The sequence below is a fragment of the Mirounga angustirostris genome, unplaced genomic scaffold (genome assembly GCF_029215605.1).
Source record: "Mirounga angustirostris isolate CCGP_5_RB_7025 unplaced genomic scaffold, mMirAng1.0.hap1 SCAF_7, whole genome shotgun sequence".
Lineage (NCBI taxonomy): Eukaryota > Metazoa > Chordata > Mammalia > Carnivora > Phocidae > Mirounga > Mirounga angustirostris.
This window is the reverse complement of record NW_026991715.1, coordinates 93,155,056-93,177,608: the sequence shown is the minus strand read 5'-3', so window position 1 is coordinate 93,177,608 and position 22,553 is coordinate 93,155,056.

The window sequence follows — 22,553 nt, the reverse complement described above, 5'->3', positions numbered from 1 at the left end:
TCACCGCTGGTTCTCGCCAGTTCCCCGCCCAGAGGCAGTCGTCTGAAGAGAGAGAAGGGACTCTGTATCAGCCAAGCCTGATGCTAATCCTGGCTCCACCATCTACTAACTGCAACCCTGGGCAAGTCACTTTTTAGCTCTCTGTGTCTCGCCTTTCCAAAGATCTTGGGCCCTGAGAAAGGACTAGAGCATGAGGATTAATGATAGCTATTAATCATAGCTAATGCAAGGACTCGTGCTTCCGGCCACAATGAAGTAATGGGATCTGGATTTATCCTCCTGCCCCAAACAACCAAAAACCGGACACAACATACAAAATAACACTGTTTTAAGACACTGGACATGAAGCAACAGAAGGACAGGGATCTCCAAGTGTGAGGAAAGGAATTCAGCCAAAATTACTGCCTTGAGGGAGTTCCCTGGCCACAGTATAGGGTGCAGGGAGCGAGGGACCCAGGCAAAGCCCGATGGCCTCTCTGAGTTCAAGAGCCGGATGGAGAGTCCAGGGAGGCCTACGTGGCTAGAGTTCCCGGCCAGAGTATTGGCCTGGAGAGAGCTGCACAGAGAGAGACTGAGAGAGAGACCCCAGGAAAGTCAGAGGGCCCTCTAGAGCACTCAGCCACGTATACACCAGTACCCACATGTGAGCAAACTATCTGAGCCGGGGAAGAACTGCCGGGAAGGATTAGAGGCAGCAGCTCCTGATGCTCACGCAGAGCCAGGGAAAGTGCCTCTTCCTACCAGCCAGACTGGAAAGCTCAGGATGCGCTGAGCATCAGGTAGGCCACACAGAAGGGTCCTGCTACCCCTGTAGTGCAGAATAATTAGCCCTGATGAATGAACTCCTAAGCATCGATCCAGTCCTTAGAAGCAAGACTTGAGAGGATTAAACTATTTCTAAGTAACTTAATTTCACCCGAGAACGCAGGAAGACAAAAATACCCAGTCCCTAACAAAGTAAAAGTCGCAATCTCTGGCATCCAATCAAAACTTTCCAGGCATACCAAGAGATAGGAAGATAGGACCCATAATAAGGAGAAAAAGCAGTGGATGAAAGCTGACCCAGAAGTGACCCAAACGTTCGCATTAGCCGACAAGGGCGTAAAACCCGTGATTTTCGCTGCCTTCCACGTGTTTAAAAAGTTCAAGAGAGACTTGGACGATGTAAAACAAGCTTCTAGAGAGGACAACTGCGATGTAGGAGAAGCCACACTGGGTGGGGTTCATGGCAGAGATTGGTAAATGGGAAGCTAGAACAATAGAAACGATCCAAAATGAAACACAAAGAGGAGAGAATTACAAAGAAACATCGAGCATCAGTGAGCTGTGGAACGCCTTCAAGCAGCTTAATATATGTGAAATTCTGCAGGACAGAAAAATATTTGAAGATTGGTTCCAAATTCCCCAACCCACAGATCTAATAATAGCTAATGTTCACAGGTTGTTTGCTGTACCACGTGCTGACACATATTAACTCATCCCCTTCTTTCAACGCCTAAAAAAGCTCTCGAATTCTCGATTTGTCCCCACTTTAGAATGCAAACACAGAGCCACAGAGAGTTCACCAGTTGCCCAGGGTCCCGTGGCTGCTGAATGGCTGAGCTGGTCCTGAGGTTCAGGGCCTTCATGGACTGTTCAGATCTTGGCTCTGCCGCTTGTGGACGTTTTCAACACTGGTAAACGGCATCCAACCGTTATTTGTAACGGATGCGTAGTATTCTATTGCCAGAGTTTATTTAGCCAATTCTCCCCCCAAAACAAAACCAAATTCCCACTGGTTGAAATACGGCTTCTAGTGTGTCGCCGTGATGGTAAACGCTGCCCGGGACTTGCACAGAGCTGAGTTGTTGAGATTCTTGATGATAATCCTCAGTTTCTAAAGTTGAGCAGCTGGGTCAAAAGTAGGCACATTTTGCGGCCTTTTGCTGCATCTTGTCAAATTGTCTGAAGGAAGTTTGCACAGCTCCTCCAGAGACAGCCCCCTCCCCCACTGACTTCCTGTGCTGCCTGGGGCAAGTAACTTAACCTCTCTGAGTCTCAGTGTCCTCATCTGTGAAAGAGGTAGAATATTCCCTACTTCTCAGGGCTGCTGTGAGGATTAAATGAGACACTGAGTAGCCAAGTGTTTATCATGTCACATGGCGTGGCATGAAGTAGGCACTCCCTTTCTGTGACATGAATGGTGTAGCGGGAGGGGGTCAGTGCTTCCTGTGGAACTGAATCATGCTGGGGACGTAGGAGGAGCCCAGAGGGATGCAGAGCTTTGAGGCCAGCCCCCGTGAGTCTCCCTCAGAGAACCAAGGGCTGCTTTGAGTATCTCCAGCTGGAACCTTCCTCCCCCCTAATCCGCCCGCTGACTCACGGTCTCACCCAAGCTGTGGAAAAACAATCCCTCATTGTTTCCTCTGTGTGTGGGTCCCTTCCTTGCTTTTCTATCAGCTTCTTTCAGGTAGAGGAGGTTTACATTTCATACATGTAACACCCCCCCAGACACGCCCCCCCCCGCCCTCATCCCCCATAGAGTCCTATTATGACCAAAGAGCCACTTTTCCAGAGACTGAGCATAGTTAACACAAAGGGGTTATGCTAACGGTGGGAACTGTCGGCGTGGTGGGCCGGCTAGCTGTGGCAGGGTACCCTGAGCTCCAGGAGCTGGCCTGGCCCACGGGCCACTCCCATCATGCCTTCTTCACAGTTAATGCCACTGGGCCCTGAACAAGCATGTTCTAGCTAGGATTTTCATTTCCCATGAAATCAAATTCACAAAGAAATGTCTTCCCTCCCCTTCCTTTTCTCCTCTCACATACACAGCTTTTCAAAATATGGTGTTAGTGTGCTTTTTGAAGCCTGTTAGCCAATGTGAAGAGAGACCCAAACCCTGTGAGAAACATGTTCTCCCGATGGACTACATTACAGGTTTATTTGCAGTGTGAAGGGAACGAGCATTTATGAAGCACATACTGTGTGCCAGGCGCAGGGCCTGATGGTCTGCCTCGAATTGCTCGCCGTGACCTCCGACAGCGCAGAGGGCAGCGATGATTATTTCCCAGATGAGGGCTCTGAGGCCCAGAGAGGCCAAGGGACTTGCCCAGGTCACAGAGCCAAGTTATGTGTGGGCCAAGCAAGTGGGTCCAGACCCCTCTGACTCAGACATGGGAAAGAGTCCCCTCCTCAGGGGTTACAGGAAGCCCAACTCACCACACCCGTCCAGATCCCCCTGCTTGACTCAGCTCTGTACACATAGTAGGCCCTTCTTTCCTAATGACTTCTGTGCTTTGCCCATCCTTCCCCCTGTCCAGTCAGCCAGCACTGACTGAGCACCTACTATGTGCTGGCCTGTGCCGGGAGGCAGGAACGCAGCAGCAAGCAGATGGCTACAGCTCCCGCCTCTGTGAGCCCCAGACTAGGAGAAAAGGCAATAACTAAATCATCTCATGAGCAAATGCTTAGGTGTGCCCATGAGAGGTGCCACAGAGGAAAAGTGAGGCGATCCGGGAACTCAGAGCAAGGTGAGAGGAGAAGGGTAAAGACTAGGCTTCCCTGATGTCTGAGGGAGGCACTTAGGGGAAGGTCAGTGGTGGAAATCATTCCAGGCAAAGAAAGCAGCATGGACAAAGAGCAGGTGCCTGGAGGGAGCAGGTCCCATGGGTGGAGCCAAGAAGAGTGAGATAAAGTCAGAAAATAGCAGAGGTCAGGCCACGCAAAGCTCAGTGGACCACAGAGAGGAACAGGGGTTGATCCCAAGAGAATAGGAAACCACTTCAGTGTTTTAAATAGGACATGATCAGATTTGTGTAGAAGAGACTCTAGGTGCTATGGGAAGAAAAGGTTATTGCGTATGAAAGCTTTAGTGTGTATAGGGCTATCTCTAAGTTTGAAGGTACAGCCTCGATCAGGCTGGCTGAGAAAGCAGAAGACACTGGGGCAACAACCACATAGTACAGTCTTGAGGAAAATCAACCTCCCTCTCAAATGTCCATCTGCTCTGTCTGTACCTCCTACTCATTGACAGACTTGGTAGAAACGTCTGCCCCTCTCATTCTTTCTACCAGCATGCCCTCTGACATAGGCCCCACCCCTAATCCATACAGGACACTTAAATTCCAGGCATGGCCACATAGCTCTTTCCTTCCTGGAATCTTCCAATATGACTGTGAGGCAGATTTCATGTTGATGCCCATTTTATAGAGGTAAGAATTGAGGTTTGAAGCAGAGAATCAAATTGCCCAAGGTCATTGGCTTCTAAGGAGGGGAGCAAGAGTAGAGGGAGTTCCAGTGGGCAGATTCTTTCAGACTTGCCATCAGTTGTAAAATAACCTAGTGTCTCCTGGAAGGACAAGGAGGAACTGCACATCCATCCATCCATCCATCCATAAGTGGCTGGGCTGTGGGCTCCGTGAGGGCGGGGACCTCCCTCATTCACCGGGAGGCCCTCCACAATGCTGGCTAGATGGATGAAATATTGCAACAGCCTCCTCACAGGGGTACATGTCTCCACCCTCTCGGTCCTCCAACCCATTTGCTATTTGTTCAAAAGCCCTCCATAGCTCCCCATTATCCTCAGACTACTGGCTTAACCTCCAGACCTAGGGCTCTCATCAGGCAGGCTCCCACTCCCCACTCCAGCCTTGAGTGTTGGGGAAGTGATATTTGAGAAGCTGTCAGAACATCGAGCAAGGCTGTAACTAGAAGAGCTCAGGAGTGAGGTCCAGGCCTCTTTGGTTTTTCTATACACTATTGGTAGACCACGTCCTCAGTGGCAGGAACGAACATGTAAGCCCCTGTGCCTCCCACCAGCGCTCACGGCAGCGCCTGGAGTTCTGCCACAGAGCCACCGCCTTGCACGAAAGTGTTACCTCCTGAAGGCCTTCACGAACGTGCAGCGGACACCTACACCCACACCTACACCATCCAGCTCAGCACGGGCACCCAGAGACGGCTGGGGCATCAGGGAGCCGGCTCTCAGCCAGCGACATGCACAACTCTAAGGGATGAAGGAATAGGAGGGTTAAGTTTGGACTCAAATGGAAATAAAGAGTTAGGCCGGCCTGAATGCGACTGTACAACACAGTAATCAACTTTGGGGGAGATAATAAATAATAATAAAACTGTATAATAAAATAAAACGAATGAATCATAATAAAACGTTGGGTGTTTATGATTGTATTGCTTTCCCACCTTCTAAGCGGGAGGACACGGATTACGCATTTCGCGGGGCCGAGGCTCCCTCGGGACCATTCTGCCAGTCGAGCTGACCTCAGACTAAAGCTTGGAGCAGTGGTTTGCGAAGTCTCCCACAGCGGGATCACGGGCTGGGGTTGTGGAAACGCAGATTCCGGGGTCTCGCCCAGACCTCTCAAATCAGGCTTTCACAGGACTCTGCATTTCAAACACACTGCCCTTTGTGCTTCTGGGGCCTGTTGAGGTCTGAGAGTCCCTGACGTTGCTGCTGACAGACAGGAGGGAACAGGACTCAGACACGGCCCACAAAGAACTGATGAACCCCTTTTCAGGCCAAGCTGCTAGCCAGGCTGGCCCACAGAGCGCAGAGGCCAGGGAGCACCAAAGAGGGAGTCACGTCTAGGCTGGGCGGGGTTAAGGTGGGCGGTAGCTCAGCAGGTTAAAATGAGGCAGGTGACTAGAAGGTCACTCCAGGCAGAAGAAAGAGCACGCAGAACAGCTGGGAGGCGCGAAGGCCCGTGGAAAGGGTGGAGGGCCAAGGCAGTTTGACAAGGCAGCTTGGAGGGCCACCATCATGGACCACCGTTACTCCTCTTAGAGCTCGAGTATCTTTATAAGATGAAGATAACTCCAGGTTTCATCAATTCTACAAGGCATATTCGCTCAAGTTTTGGTGGGTCTGAAACCAGAATGCATTTTATGTTGGTTGGCATCCTAGGTTTGACAGACGCAACAAAGCCCCTACCTCCCACAGTCACTGGGGGGATTGGAGGCAAGAGTGTAAGGAAAGCACCTAGTGTGTGTTTGACACACACTAGGAGCCTGGTAAGTGTGAGTTCCCTTCTCTCTGAATGGGTGATTTGGGGAGTTGGCATGGAAGTTTCTAGAAAGGTACCTCGCCTCTCACCTTCATCCCAAGGCCCTTTATGGCGACAGTAATGTCCTTTAATGACCTGACTCGATGACAAGCCCAGGGGAGCTGCTTGTCAGAGGCGCTAGCCTGAGTGACACAATCATCTTGTGGGTGCAGGTCCTATCCCATCACCCGTGGGCTGCAATCAAAGGCCTGTCCTCTCTGCATGGTGGCCCGGCACTGGTTAATTTAGGCAGGCGTTGCCCAGCCTTTCACCACATGCCCCTGAGGAGTGAAGGAAAGTTTGGGCTCAGTGCTGGGTTCCCAACCCCAGACCCACTAGGAAGATTCCCCACATACAGGTTGTGTGACCTTGGGCAAGTCACTTAACCGCTCTGGGTCTCAGTTTTCTCACCTGGAAAATTGGAGAAATAGCAGTAGCATTGCTGGGGGTTGTGGTGAGAAGTCATTCATTCATTCATTTACCAGATATTTCTTGAGCACCTACTATGTGCACATAGACTCTGAAGATACAGCAGTGAACAAGGCAGATGAGATCCTTGCTCTCATGCTGCAGGCCTTCTAGCGGGAAGGAAGATAATAAATGAGTAATCCTATCATGATACTTTCAGAAAGCCTTTGAAGAGGGGCACCTGGGTGACTCAGTCGTTAAGCGTCTGCCTTCGGCTCAGGCCGTGATCCCAGGGTCCTGGGATTGAGACCCGCATCGGGCTCCCTGCTCCGCGGGAAGCCTGCTTCTCCCTCTCCCACTCCCCCTGCTTGTGCTCCCTCTCTTGCTGTGTGTCTCTGTCAAATACATAAAAAAAAAAAAAGAAATAAAGTTTTTGAAGAAAATAAAACAGAATGCTAAGATAACCCATCCCTGAGGGAGGAGGAGCAGGAAAGTTAAGTCCAACAGTCAGGGTGGGCAGAATCGAGGGGGTCTCTTTGAGGAGATGACACTTGAACTGAGACCTGAGTGATGGGATGGAGCCACTTGGGAGACCTAAAGGAAAAAACATTCTAGATGGGGTGAACAGAAGGTGCAAAGGCCCTGAGGCTAGATGAAGCTCAGTGTACCTAAAAAATAGAAGAAGGCTAGCGTGGCAGGAACCATAGTAAGCACAGGTGACTGGTGGGAAGGTAGGTGGGAAAGGTCCATAAGAGCCACATCAAGGTAGGCTTTGTGGGCATGGGGAAGTGCGCTTGGACTTCCCGATGTCCAAGGGGACACTGGGAAGGGACACCACTAGAGGGGTTCAGCCAGGGTCATGTCACAGAGGAGGACTCTGTCTGCTGTGAGCAGAATGGATATAGGAAGCCCAGCTCAGTAGCTGGTAGACCTCACTATGATTACTGGCCTTTCCCTGCAGGATCAGGAGAACCCAGATTCCTCACACAGACCACCAGGATTGAGCACCAGGAGCCCCCAAACCCGCCGAGCTTGCCAATCTGCTCTTGTTATCCTGACACCCCAAACAGTGACTCATGTACTAAGGCAGTCAACAGCTGATGCACTTGGGTTAAAATTATGCAGACCACATGCGATATTAAAAATCCAAGGAGCATATATTTCAAGCTCAGAGGATGCCAAACTGTAGCTATTTTATTTAAGGAATTATTTGGCTGGTGTGAAAGGATGTTTATCAAGATTTTATTCCCAGTGGGGGGGAAACAGGTACGTGAGGCTTGGTTGCTAAAAATAGGGGGATCCTCAGCCTGTTTTCATATGATAGGTCCTGAAACATTGTCCCCACCCCACTGCCTTTCCCACCCCACCTTAGGCTGAGGATCAGAGCAGACTCTCAGAGACCTGGCCAGAACTTTGCCTGGGAAAGGAACTCCTGCCACAGAGGCCCTGCCCCAGGGGACAATTGCATGCCTAGGGTCTCTGGAGTCCAAAATCTGGACTTGACTCTGGTTCCGGGCCCCTGTGTAACCTCGTGCTGGGAGCCAGGTCCAAGTGGCTGCTTCTGCCTGCCCCTAAAAGACAGGGACAGTGACGCCCACTGAGGGGCTGGTAAAAGCCTGGTGAAGCAGGCCCATGGGGCCAGGCTCTGTACTGTAAGCAGGAGCTGCTCATCTGGGGGCTCCCCTCTTGTGTGTGCAGGGGTTCAGGTGAGGGGGGCTCCCTGAGCCTGACTGCCTTTGGCCAGAGGCCAGAACTGAACCACAGGGAGGGAGAGGCATCCACGGACCGCAGAGTCCATAACGGGTCCATTTCACAGAGGGCACATCAGCCTGAGAGGCAGGGGTAAAGGGGGCCCACCTGAGGCCGGCCCTTCACGGCATCCCCCTCTGACCTCCTCCCAGGCCCTGGCAGCCCACACTCTCCATGCCACCTGTCTGCTTGGGCATCCCTTCCATTCAGTAAGCCACTCCCGCTTTCACTCATTCATTCATTCACTCATTCATTCATTCATGCATGCATTCATTCAGTCCTTCACTCATTAGTACTCAGCAACTGCTCTTGGACCACGTCAGGCCCTGGTCCAAGTCCTTAACTGTGGCGCCTGAGGCCAGAGAGTGGCCTGCACAGGCAGGAGGCCCAGGCCAGGGAGGGCTTCACCACCTGCCCCCAAAGCTGTCTGAGTCCTAGGACGAGCAAGGACCCCAGCTGGGCTGGGTGGGAACCTCACTCTCTTACGGAGTGGCCCAGGGTGGCTGGGATAGGACAGAGGGGTGTCTGGTCCCGGAGCCCCTCCTCTGGGGTGCCGCTCAGGGGCAGCCAGAGACTGGACAGACAGGCGTCGGGAGGCGGGGGAGGCTCCCTGGGCCCTGCCAGGGCAGGCTGAGCAGAAGGTCCTGCTGCACTAACTTCCCGCACGGCGTCCCCAGTCTTCCAAGGAGGAGAGGAGCACTCTTACCTTATTACCATGGGGAGTCCCAGGCAGCCGTATTCAGCTATGGAGACCTCAGGGTCAAGAGCTTTGGGGTTAGAAAGACAGGGGTTAAAATCTTTCAGCTCCGCTACTCACTAACTAGGCAGTCTTGAATGAGTGTCTTGGTTTTGTTCCTCTGAGCTGCCCTTTCCTCGGGTAAGACCTTTGTCATCTGCAGGACACTGGGCTGCCTCTCAGCTCAAGCCGCGCGGTCCCTTTGCCTGGTGCACCCTGCCGTAACCAGCCACCTGGCTCCCTTCCTGTCCCCCTCACAGATCCCTCCTCAGACAGGCCTTCCCTGACCGCCTGGCTGGAGAGGCTACCCTCCCCCCTCACCCACACACCCTGCTCATTTGTTTTCCCTCATTCCATGCATCACCCTGACATTATATGAGACATCTGGTTTCTTATCTGTCTTGCCCACCAGACTGGACCTTCCTTAGGGCAGTGCCCTCAGCTCCCTCTGAGTGTGTATGTGGGTGTTGGGGGGGCGGTGAGGCGGGGGGACAGAGCTAAGAGTGTCCTACTCTCCTCCCCGAGCTGGGAACCTACCCATTACCTTCACTTTTGGTGGAGGAGGGATCGGGGAAGGAAATTCACTCTGTGGAAGACCCTGAGTCCTGGCATCAATATTCTGAGATTGGTACCATTCCTAGACCTATTTAGCAGATGAAGAAATAAGGCTCAGAGAAGTAAAGAACTTGTCTGAGGTCACATGGCAGTGACGGATCTAGGATGCACACCCAAGCTGGCTGACTCTGAAGCCCTGGTTATTTTCTCTTGGGGAGTATTTGACAAGAGGTAACAAGATGACCAGAATACATGGCCAGCTGCCCACGGTGGAGACTTACAGAGAGCGCAGTTTCACTCTGATCTTTCTGCCATTTTGGCACTGTTTGAACTTTTATCTTTATTATAGCGACTATCTTTTGTATTGACAAGGTCCCAAAGAGAGATGTAAAGGACAGCGTGGCCCCCAGCAGTCTCCGTCTCCAGGCAGAGGGCAGGATGGCCTTCCACCTCCCTCCCTGCCCCCCATCTGGCGAGGACGGGGCCAATGTTGCCAGGAGAGCCTGGCAATAGTGGGGGATGAGAGCTGGTGGCAGATGGGTGGGCACAAGGCCTTTTCAAGGCAGCTGCCAGAGTAGGGGGCCTGCTTTGTTGGGTCTTTTCAGGAGCCGTGGCCACACACAAGGGGGGGCCGGGGATGCCCCTTTTCTTTGCTTTCTTCTTTTACACCTGCTCTGCCACCTGTTCCTCGAAGGCTCCCCAGCCCTTCGCCTTTTCTTCCTGCTAGCCCCACTGGGCTCTGCTTCCCTAGTCCCTGGGCCTCTTCCTGTTCCTGCTCCCCTTTCCAGTCCTCCAGAGAAACTCTTCAGGGCTCCCTGGCAGGCCAGATACCCACTCTCCTCTCTCCCCGCTAGCCTTCCCAGCATAGATTGGCTTCCAGGCCTTGCCTGAGCTCTTCCTCCCCCAGAGGGCCCTTCCTGCCTCTCTCCACGTGACAGGCCACTCAGAACACCTACGAAAACGGGGTCTTCAAATCTGGGGCTCACGTGGCTCTTACAAGAATTTTGAAAACTACATACAACGCACAAACATTTTTAATTGGCATCTAAATGTTTTTATTGCAAATGTAAACAGCTGCAAAGGATGTAATTTCTAGCACGCTGTACATTGAACAAGGGCTCTAAATAAAATCTCATCAAAACCTCGGAGCTGTAGATTCAGCTTCTTCATCTTTCAGAAAACTCCATCGTGCAAACCCAGTGGCAAAGCCAACCCTCTCGGCCAAACCATGAAGCCAGGTTGGCCTGACTTCTAGTCAGAAGACTATCTGAGTTTATTTTTCAATTAGGAAATGTGCTAATGGACATGTGAACCCTCTCTTCTAAATGTTATTTCCATTCTGAGACGGATAAGGCAGGTGACTCCTGGGTGGAGAGAGGCTTTGTGGCTTCTGTGTCCGACTACCACTACCTTGCTTCCCTGCCCTAAGGGTGCTCCCTCAGGAGCTAGACTCTTGCAAACTGCCTTCCCTTCGGTGCCCTGCAAGGCTCTTTTTTCCCCCAACCTTTTTATTGTGAAATATAAAACGGGGAGAGAACACATGGTGTGTGGTTAAAGCTCACATCAAAACTAAAATGTGCAGTTCTATAATTTATCAAAAAGCAAACACCTACGTCAGGAAATAGAACATTTCTAGCCCCTCAGAAGCCCTGGGCCCATCCTACTCGGTACCCCTCCCACCTGTTCAAAGGTGACCGCTCTCCTGATGGTCATTCCTTGCTTTCTCCACAGTTTTATCACTGTGTTGGGACATCAGATGAATGGAGTCATGTAGTAGGTACTCTCACAGAATATTATGCTGGTGAGTCACCCAGGTCGGCGTGTGCAGCTCTGCTTTGTCCATTCTCATTACTGTATGGTATTCCATTGTATGAGTATATCCCAGTTTACTGATCCATCCTACTGTTGGTGGACATGTGGGTTGTTCTCAGTTTGGTGCTATGTTGAAGAAAACTGCTCTGAGCCATCACAGGCTCTAGGTTTATGTAAATATGCATTTCTTTGGATGTTTATCTGGGAGAGGTTTGGCTGGATCATGGGAATAGATACATGTTGAACTATAGAAGATACTGCCAAATCCTTTTCCAAAGTGGTGTAGCACACCGTATTCCAATCAGCATTGTCTGCTCCACATCCTTGCTATTTCTTGGTATTGTTAAAATTTTTAATGGTAGCTAATCTGGCTGGGGTGCCCTGTTGTCTCATTGTGATTTTAATTTTTCATTTCTTTGTTGGTTGATGAGATTCAGTACCATTTTATAAATGTATTGTCATTGGAGCATTCTCTCTTTTTTTAAGATTTTATTTATTTATTTGACAAAGAGAGAAAGAGAGCATGAGCAGGGGATGCCGTAGAGGGAGAGTGAGAAGCAGGCCCCCCCGCTGAGCAGGGAGCCCAATTCGGGAGTTGATCCCAGGACCCTGGGATCATGACCTGAGCCGAAGGCAGACGCTTAATCCACTGAGCCACCCAGGTGCTCTAGTCATTGGAACATTCTTGTTGGGAAGTGCCTGTTCTTCCCCATCTTTATATTGAGTTGTTAGTCTTTTTTCATATCAACTTGTAGTTGTGTTTATTCTGGAAACAAGTAAGTCCTTTGTTGGTATATGTGGGCAATATAGCTTTTCCCACTTTGTACCTTCCTTTTTTATTGTCCTCTTTACTGTCTTTCAAAAAACTTTTAATGTAGTTATTTTATCAATCCTTTTTTATGGTCAGCACTTTGTGTGTCTTGTTTAAGAATCTTTCTACCACTCTGAGGTCATGAAGATATTCTCTTATGTTACTTTCCAGAAGTTTAATATTTTGCCTTTTAACATTTAGATCCACAGTCCCCCTAAAATTGATGCTGTGAATGGTGGGAGGTAGGAATCAAGTTTTATTTCTGCTCTATATAAATTTCCAATTGACCCAGCATTAGTCATTGAAAAGATCATCCTTCCCCCACTGCTTGGCAATGTCACATTTGTCATAAAACGTGTGTCCATATATGTCTGGCATCTCTCTTCTAGTCCCTTGATCTATTCATCTATCCTTGCAAAAAATACCACACTGACTTGCCTACCTAGCTTTATAATAGGTATTGTTATCCAGTAAAGCAAATCCTCCCACTTTGCTCTCCTTTTTCAAAAAATGGCTATCCTTCACCCTTTGTGTTTGCACATAGATTTTACAATCTGTTTTCCAAGTTATACTCAATCACTCAATCATACACACACACACACACATAGGCACACACCTGTGAAGATTGTGATTTGGGTTGTATGCATTGAATCTATAAATCAGTTTGCAGAGAATGGAATTCTGTAACATATTGAGTCCCGTCCATAAATATATGTCCCTCCATTTAGTTTGGCCTTCTTGGATTCCTCTCAATAATGTTTTATAGTTTTCTGAGTATTTTTAGGTGAACCAATTTTTTAAAAACTAGGAAGGGAGTGGAAGTGCAGACAACATTAGGATATGGCAAAATCATGAAGACAGCAACATTCCCAGAATGTTTTCTTTGTACCCCCAGCCAGCTTGGTATCCAAAGTACTTCGAGCTGTGCCTGTCTCTGGGCCCTGCCCCCATACCCACGGCCCATGCACACTCTGAAGCGGGCCCAACACCAAGGCCTTGTGAATATGGTTGGACTGAAATCTACCCGTCACACTCCCATCCCACAGTGTTCAACTCATTGCTAGAAAATTGATAATCCAATCCATGCCAACATGCCAAGAACAGATCAGGCAGGGTTTCAGCTCCCAGATAAAACTCTGTTCTTGAAAAGTAATTTATTGAATTCTCTCCCCTGAAAGAAGTTTTATACATGTTCAGTAGAGAACATTTAGAAATTGCCAGCAGGTAGACAAAAGGAAAAAGCACCACCCGTATTCCTATTACTCAAAGATAATCGCTGGTCATATTTTGATGCATTTTCTTTCATCTTGTTTCTATACACATTTTGTATTTTCTTATTTTGTTTTTACAAGATTGACATCATTCTGAGTTTACCATTCTGTGATCAGCCTTCCTTACTTAACATTAAAACACCAGCCTGCTCTCCTGGGACTCTATAAACTCTTTGGAAACATCACAGCCAGGAGCTCGGTAAGGTTCTGTTAGTGACGCCTAGTTACGAAACACTCCGCTATGGTAGGAGAGATTTGTGACTTTATGCTTGTATACATAGTGTGTAGTGAACATCTCTGGGCATTTATTAGCTGGTGTAAATGCCTCAGGCCTGTTAGCTCATTTATCCTCACAACCCTCTTAGGGAGTTTGTATTATTTACCTCATTTTACAGATATAGAACCTGAGGCACAGAGAGGTCACGTGACCAGCCCAAGGTCCCAGCCAGCGAGTGCCCAAGCTGGGGGTTACTGTTGGCTCTTGGAGACACTCACGCCTCCTCTCACTGGCTCCTTCCTTTTAATTGAAGGAGTCTCTTTTTTCTGCAAGTGAGGGGTCAGTGCGATGGAGGACCTAGCCGTAAGGTCCCCAGGAGGGGCCCACGTCCCTCATATCCAGCTATGTGACCTCCACAAATCTTTTACTCCTCTGAGCTTCCATTTCTTCATCGTGAAATGGGCAAAAAGGCCATGACAGGGAAATGGCTCTGTGACCTGGAAAGTGCCCTCAGTGTGGGGTATCCACAGAGCGTTCATCTGCATGAGCTCTGGGGGCTAGAGGAGAAAGGAGGCTCCCTCCCAGTCACTACCCCACGGGCCCAGGACCCAGCTCTTGCCACCTCACCTTGACTGACCAATTCTCTGGAACCAGATGGGGTGCGATGGGCAATCCTTGCTGGTGGCTCAGCGGGAGTGGCTGCTCATCCTGGGGCCCCCAGTGTCTGACACTAGGCCTGGCACAGAACAGGTGGCCCTGCAATGCTCGCGGGATGGAATTTTCAAGAGCCCTCCCGAGATGTCAGGGGTGGCAGAGCAAGCAGGAACTAGGAACTGTCGGGGAGAGGAGGGAGAGAAGAGGACATTGCTCTTTCTACACCTCTGTGGGCACTGATGCCCTCGCTCATGCAGGGTCCTTGTTTCCCCAGAGTTTGCCCTGTCACTGAGTCCGCATTGCTCTGAGACATAAAGGCAAGTAAGACATAAGTCACAGGGCGAGTAGGAGGGAGAATCAGGATTTGAACCCAGGTCTATGTGACCAAAGCCTGGGCTGCCAGCCGGGCCCCGTGCATCCGACTGTGGGGTTGAGATACACATAGGTTGGATATCACGATCCCACTCGAATCTCACCTGATCCCCACAACAAGCCTGCAACTCCGATTTATTTTTCTTGGCCATTTTACAGATGAGGAGCCTGAGGCCTGCCTGAGGCCCCTGAGGCCCCGAGCTGATCCTGGGCTTTTCAAGTCCCAGTCAGTGCCTGAGCTCTTCTGGGCACAGAACACAGGCATCTCTCCTCGAGCTGCACAGGACAGAAACCTCGAAGCAAAAGCCAGGCCACAGTGAGAAGGTTCCAGCATGGGCAGGGGTGGTTTGTGGATCCCTAAATAGAAGCATAGTCCCTCAGCACAGAAAGCAGACAGAGGCCCCAGCCCTTCTCCTGGGGCAATAGTGGTGGTTCCTGAAGCTAAAGAGCCACTCTGTGCCAGGCTCCCTGCCAGGCGCTGAGGCAACAGAAGGGCCATTTGGCCTCATTTACTTTTCCTATTAACCAGGGACACAGACCCTGCCACTCTTCTCGTTTTTCAGGGGAAGAAACAGAAGCTCAGTGAAGAAAGTCTCTTGCCAGAGGCCACATGGCCAAGGAAGGGTAGAGAGGAGGTTTTGAACCCAAGCCATCTAGCCCCAGGGCCCAAAACCATAGCCGGCTGCACCTGCTGGGGCCCCCTGGCTTACATTCTTCCCCCAACTCATCTTGTCCCACTGAGGTCTGCCTCTGTTCTCGGGCCTTGTAATGGTGTCACCAAGCTCCTGGCAATGCCCTGAGAAATGCCACTGAATCTTGCTTTATGCCACACAAGCATTTGGGAGGAAAGGTTGCTTTACACTGGATCTTATTCTACACATGAGCCTGTTCTACCCTCAGGCAGCTGGGAAGAGGAGGAACCTGAGGCTCAGAGTGGGCACGTGATATGCTGAGGGACCCTTAGCTGGGCAGTAGCAGGCTGGGTAGGCACCTAAGCTGGGGCCCAGAGCGGGAGTCTCCCCTCTGCAGCATCCCCTGCCGGAGCTGGAGGAAGCCCTGTGTCTGCCCGCCACCCACCCCCACCTTCCCACAGCCCACCTGAACCCATCAGTGGTGCAGGGTGCCCTGCCCTCTGAACAGACAGGACCCAGCACATTAAGGTGTGGTTTAGGAGGACACATATGTCCCACGACCCCACTCTGCTTCAAAGCCTTGCCAACCTGAGCTCCCCAGCTCAGGTTCCTGCTGCCACTCACACAGCCCTGGGGCCTCTGTGACTCCTTTGATGCTTTGGGCCAGAGCAGGGCTGGCTGAGGGCAATGGAGACTGCCAGAAAGACCACAGGACAACAGGCATCCAAGCGTCCCGGTGCACTAGGTGAGACCCGCTCCTCGTATCAACCCCAGGTTGGCACAACCCCCCGGCCCCGGCCCGGCCCAGAGGAGCTGCCCCAAGACATGGAGACACTGCAGTGTTCAGGGCCAAGAGGGGCAGCTTCCCCCACTAGGCCCACCTGAGTCCCCTACTCTAGGAAAATGTGCCTCTTTGCTGAGCAACTGACCTCAGGAATAACAAAAATCAGTAATGAATAATAATGATGGCTTACTTTTATTGAGTATTTACCACATGCCAGGCACTGTTCTAAGCTTTGATATGTAAGGATTTAATCCTCAAAACAATCTTATAAGGCTAGTACTATTAGCCCATTTTATGCACCGGTAAAGTGAGGCACAGACAAGTTGAATAAGATGCTCAAGGTCACACAACTAGATAAGAGGGAAGCCAGACAATGAACCCAGCACCCTGATTCCAGGGCCTGAACTCTTGGCCAACACCTCATGATCTGTAAGTGAGACCCAGTTCTTGCCCCTGGGATTGTCCGTCTATTCATTCGTTAAACATTTATTGAGCACCTATTCTGTGCTAAGGACATTCCAAAGACAATCTCACCGAAAGCTTGTATCACCTATTAGGTTGGCATTATTACCATCCCCACTTTAGAGATCAGGCAACTGATGTTCAGAGAGGTTCAGTAACTACAAAGACACACAGCCAGGCACCTGGGTGGCTCAGTTGGTTAAGTGTCTGCCTTTGGCTCAGGTCATGATCCCAGGGTCCTGGGATTGAGTCCCACATCAGGCTCCCTGCTTGGCGGGTAGTCTGCTTCTCCCTCTGCCTCTCATCCCTGCTTGTGCTCTCTCTCTCTCTAAAATATATAAAGAAAATCTTAAAAAAAAAAAAATACAAAGACACACAGCCAACAAGATGGGAGGATCAGTGAAACTAGAGGATGCATAGGCCAGGAGGCAGTGGGCCTCGTGTGCCCGGACAGGTCTGGCCGGCTTGCAGATGATCTCTCCATTTTACAGAGAAGGAGGTAAAACTTCAGAGGGATGAAATGACCTGCCTAGAGTTACCCAGGCAGGAAGAAACAGAACCAGGACTAGAACCCAGCCCACTCTGGCCCCATCTGGACCCTCTCTGCAGTGGAAAGGGTTTGGGGCAGAGAAGGGCTGCAACCAGCTTGTGGGCCTGCAGGGGTGAGTCTAGGAGTGGGAGAGCAGAGACAGACGAGCCCTTCCCAAGCTCACCTATCCTGACCATTTACTATATGCCAGGCCACTTTGATGGACACATCTACTCTTCTAAATATCCTATGAAATGTGGGCTCTTAGCAGCTCCATTTTACAGATGCAGAAACTGAGGCACAGAGAGGAGATGTAGCCTGTCCAAGGTTGCCCAGGTAGTAAGTAGCCAACCTAGGATCTGAACCTAGACTCTTAAGCCCTTTACAATCCATTATTCCAGTTTTTCTTTGAAAGTCCACATTCCCCTGGGTGGGTTCTCCACAGCTCCAGGAAGTCAGCAGGGAGCGGTGAGCTCTCCCAGGGTCAGACCAGGGCTGGGCACTGGACTCTGAAAATGGGTCAGCACAGGCCAGCCTGCAGGTTGCTCTTCTTAGGATGGGCTGGGCTCTGCAAACTCTCGGCTACCTGAGGGGCTAAGAGGAGGGGCCCATAGACTCTGAGGTCAGAGCGGGCTGGGTCCCCATCCTGGGTGTGAGGCCTGGGCAAATCACTTCACCTCTCTGAGCTTCCCAGCAGGCCCCATAGAATGGAGATGAAGATTTTAAAAAGCGACCCATACGAATGCTGGGATGCAACACCTTGCCCCTTATCTCCCTTCCTAACTCATAGGGTTGTCGTGAGGATTACATAAATCAGCCTAGTATGTTCAGTCAGACTGCTCTATGCCTGTGTGCTGGTGGTTAAGCTACGTACATTCTATGGGCTTCGGCTTCCCCCTCCGTAAAATGGGCCCATTAATAGTACCACTGCCTAGGGCTATTGTGAGCTTAATACATCTAAAGGACCTAGGACAGCATCTGGCACTCTGAATGTTAGCTTTGTCTGTGTCATAATCAGCACTGTAAGTGCATGGTAAGTGCAAGCTATTGGAATCATAAATTAATTTCCCTTCAGCCACTGCCTCGCTCGTGTGACCTACCCAGAATGATCATGTGTTTCGGAGTGTCTGAGCTCTGTCCCTGTGTCATGAGAAAACTGAGTTCCAGGCACCTATGCCCCCTGCCTCTCACAGAGCTGCCTCTGCCGGATTCCAGGAAACGGCCAGCCCTTGCTCTTTTCTGACGGCCAGCATGGGAGCCATCCATCAGAACGTTGCTGATGTGTCTTCAGGCAAAGTCAGGAGGAAGGTTCTGCCCATCAGCCTTCCCACACGCCAGGGAAGAGCTCCCCTTTGGCACCTGCTCCAGCACCAAGTGTGTGTCTGCAAGGGAACAGGACAACTAAAGCATGGGATGAGCCTCTTTCCCTTTTTGCCTTGGCTGCCGGGTAATGCGCAGTCGATTCCGTTCCACACAAGCATGATTGGTTCGCCGAGTGGCTTCACCGCTCTGAGCCTGTTTCCTCCTCTGTAAAAAGAGAGGACAGAGAACCCTCTGAGTTCTGCCTCCTCCTGGTTGTGTGAACTGGGCAGTTCCTTCCTCTCTCCTTGCTTCCAGTTTCCTCTCCTGCAAGGTGGGAACTGTGTCAATGACCACACTGTTAGATTTCGAGGAGGCTCACTCCCAGGGCACAGCCTGGTGCCCGCTCCCCGGTTGGCGCTTTGTAACCAGGAACTAAAAAATGTTGCTGTTGTGGGTGAAGACCTGCTGGGGCTGGGAATTGAGGGTTTGATAGGCGGAGTTTACTGAAAGGTAGAGCCTTCCTGTAGCAATTTAAAACACCCAGCTTTGTGGTTTGATTGCAACCTGGATTCTGTGTTCTTGAGTGAATTGCGGGGAGGAGTGTAGGCAAATACCCTTCGGTTCCCTGGAAGAAGGGGTCTTTTCACACATCCTGCCCCCGAGCTCAGTGCGTGCCCTTTTTACGAGGTGCACCTGACTGCCTGCTATTGCATGGGGCAGCACGTGCCAGGGCGTGCCCTGTGGGAGTAATGCCAGTAAACCTGGCCAGGGCCTCCCCTCTATACCCACCGCCCTGGGAGGCCGTGCCAACACTGCACAACCAAGAGAGTCGGCCCCCCCCAGGGGCCCCTGCAACCCAAGCACGGGCCCTGGTACTAAAGGAGGGCAGCACGGTCTGTGGGGTTCTGGGTGTGGTTAAGGGAAAGGGTGGGGGGGCGTAGAATTCAAAGGCGGGAGAGGTTATGACCAGAGGCTGCTGCCCAGGTCCGAGGATGCTTCCCCTGTCCCCTGCTTCTGTTTGCACACCCCCTGTGCCAGGGATCTCTCTCTCCCAAAGCCTCCTTCCCCACCTCTGTGGACCAGCTTTGCCTCGCTTCTCAGGTATGGTGCCCAAAGCATCGTCTCCTCGAATGGCTGGAGCAGCAAGCCCCTGCTTTGTTTTAGAGACTATACTTCTGGGAAGGTGACCCCTATTCTGTTTGTTTGTTTCTCCCCACCCATATCACTAGTGATCACACCAGAATCCAAGGCTACTATCAACTAATTCTCATTCCTTCACAGCTCTTTCCTACCCATCCTCCCTCCTGCCCTTCTCTTCTTCCATTTCTTTTTCCAGTTCAGAGCAATGCATCTCTGCAATCAGTTTATTCAAAGGTGTACTGACCATCTGTGTACACCAGTCCTGCTCTGAGCACTGGAGATTTATAAATGAATACGACCCGGGTCCTGCCCACAGGAGGCTTAGCATCTGCCAGTGGAGTGAATGGAAGGGTAACAGCTATGGCACCTACCCTGAGGGTATAACTGAGGGACAGGACAAAGTGCAGACGTACCTCAGAGGGGTGAGCAATGACCATACATGCACAAATATAAGGCAACCCAAGGAAAGGTTAAGAGCAATCCCTTTTCTTCCAATGAGAAGATGCACAATAAAGTTGAATAATATAAACTTTAAAGGGTGGAGATAAAATAGACATCTACTTACAATATTTATTTCTTTAGCGAGACATACAGATTTTAAATAATTTTTACATAAAACATTAATTTGGAAAGACTGCCTTTGTCCACGCTCAAATTTCAAGAAACTGTTTGGCTCAAACTCTTCATGTGTGGCTTTGATGCCAGTGTCCCCATCATCTGGTGTGTGTTGGAGGGTGCTTTTTCAGTTTCCACAGCAGATCTTTTTTTTCTTTTTAAGATTTTATTTATTTATTTGAGGGAGAGACAGAGAGAGAGCGCATGAGCAGGGGGGAGGGGCAGAGGGAGAGGGAGAAGCAGGCTTCCCGCTGAGCAGGGAGCCCTTTGTAGGGCTCCAGCCCAGGACCCCGGGATCATGACCTGAGCCGAAGGCAGACGCTTAACCGACTGAGCCACCCAGGCACCCCTCCGCAGCGGATGTTATTCACAGGGACCAAGAGGCTAACACACGGCCCTTTTCGATATATGTGTCAGTTGGCCACCGAACAGTGTCCCCTCCACAGGCACCATCTGCATAACACTGGGGCAGTTGAGGCTTTATTTGCTGCAGATGTGCATTGTGGTCTGCACAGCACAGCCACTTACTTGGATGCTCTGAAAGTGATCTTTAAACCGTCTGTTTGTACCAACCTCCCTTGCAGTCACCCTTTGTGACCCTCTCTTTGTGACCCTTGTAGTCACAAAGTCCCATTTGCACCACATTGCTTTGCATGAGGAAAATTTCCTTGGCTTCTTAGGTGATAATTCTGACCTGTATATGCATCCCAAACTCATATGGATTGAAGGTGTTTTGAACCAATGTACCTTTCTCGAACAGGACTTGTGTTTAAAAATTAAGTAACTGAGAGAGCACCTGTAATAATGAGAAATCAGTAACTCAAATACAAGGCAACCTTATGTGCAGATGTACATGAGTCAGGGTGGGTGGGGTATAGAGAAGCCTTCCCAGAGGTGGAGGCTTTGAGCTAACCTTGAAGAATGAGAACCCTCTGAGATGCGTCAGGAATCCTAGGCAGAAGGCACTGGAGAAACAGAGCTGGCGGTTCTGTCCTAGATATCCCTCTTTCATTCACATAGCTCCAGGCCAGCTTTGCCCCTTACCAGCTGGGACATCTTGGGCACCTCTTTTCCGTTCCCTGACCCTCAGTTTCCCTATCTGTGAAGTGGGAGTAATAACACATATTTCATAAAGGATACAAGAGCATGGAAAGTAGAGTTGGAAAAAAAAAAACTGGTTGAGAACTGGGTCTTCTCGGGTAAGTCATTGCACCTTCTGAGCCTCAGTGTTCTAATCTGCAAAACAGAGCCCTGTGAAGGCAGGAACTAGCAGGCTTCACTTCCCATTGAGTTTGGTCTGGGTTCTTGTACAGGAAAGAGCTGCTCAGAATACCTGTGGGGTGAATGAGGAATACCTGTTACTCCCTCTGCCAGGAATATGCTCCCCAGCTCTTCCCATGGCTGATTCCTTGTTGTTTCTTCAGATGGAGCTGGCATGGCCCCAGGTTCTCCCTGAGCCCCCCAAAGTTACTATAACAGTTATCTTATTTTCTTGTTGGCTTTGATCATTATATTGTGTGATCTAAATTGCTTGTTATTTTGGGGCGCCTCGGTGGCTCAGTCTCTTGAGCTTCTGACTCTTGATTTCGCCTCAGGTCATGATCTCTGGGTTCTGAGATGGAGCCCCGTTTGGGCTCCCGCTCAGCGGGGATTCCCCTTGAGATTCTCACCCTCTCCCTCTGCCCCTCCCCCTGCTCGCCCTCTCCCTGCTCACTCTCAAAATAATAAACCTTAAAAAAAACAAAACTCTAAAAATAAAATTAAATTAAAAATAAAAATAATAGGGGCGCCTGGGTGGCTCAGTCGTTAAGCGTCTGCCTTCGGCTCAGGTCATGGTCCCAGGGTCCTGGGATCGAGCCCCGCATCGGGCTCCCTGCTCGGTGGGAAGCCTGCTTCTCCCTCTGCCACTCCCCCTGCTTGTGTTCCCTCTCTCGCTGTGTCTCTCTCTTCAAATAAATAAAATCTTTAAAAATAAAATAAAATAAAAAATAAAAATAAAGTGCTTGTTATTTGTTTTCACCGCTTACATGCCTTGTCTCTACCTACAGTGTCCAGCACAGTGGCTGGCATGCGCTTCATAAATATTCGAATATGTTCCCTCCTCCCAACCTTTGGCTACTGCCTAGGTTTCTATTTGTAGGTCCGTGAGCACACCCCCACCACGGTCACCCCGCCCTTTACACTGCCGTAGGCGACCTTCTGCCTGCGTGTACATCCCCCCCCCCCCCCCCCACTCCGCACCCCTCATTAGTGCGCCGTCAGGGTGAGGGCTTGGCCCCCTGGGGCCCAGCGCCTGCAAGAGGGCCTGGCACACACTAGGCCTTAGCGAAGTGTTGGAAGGAATGAATGAAAGGCCTGGCACGCCGAGGACACCCAACCGGCGGCACGTCCTCCCGCCCCGGGCGCGGGAGCGGCGAGAGCGGGAGACTCGGCGGTTCTGCCCCCGCCGCCCGGTCCAAACTTTCA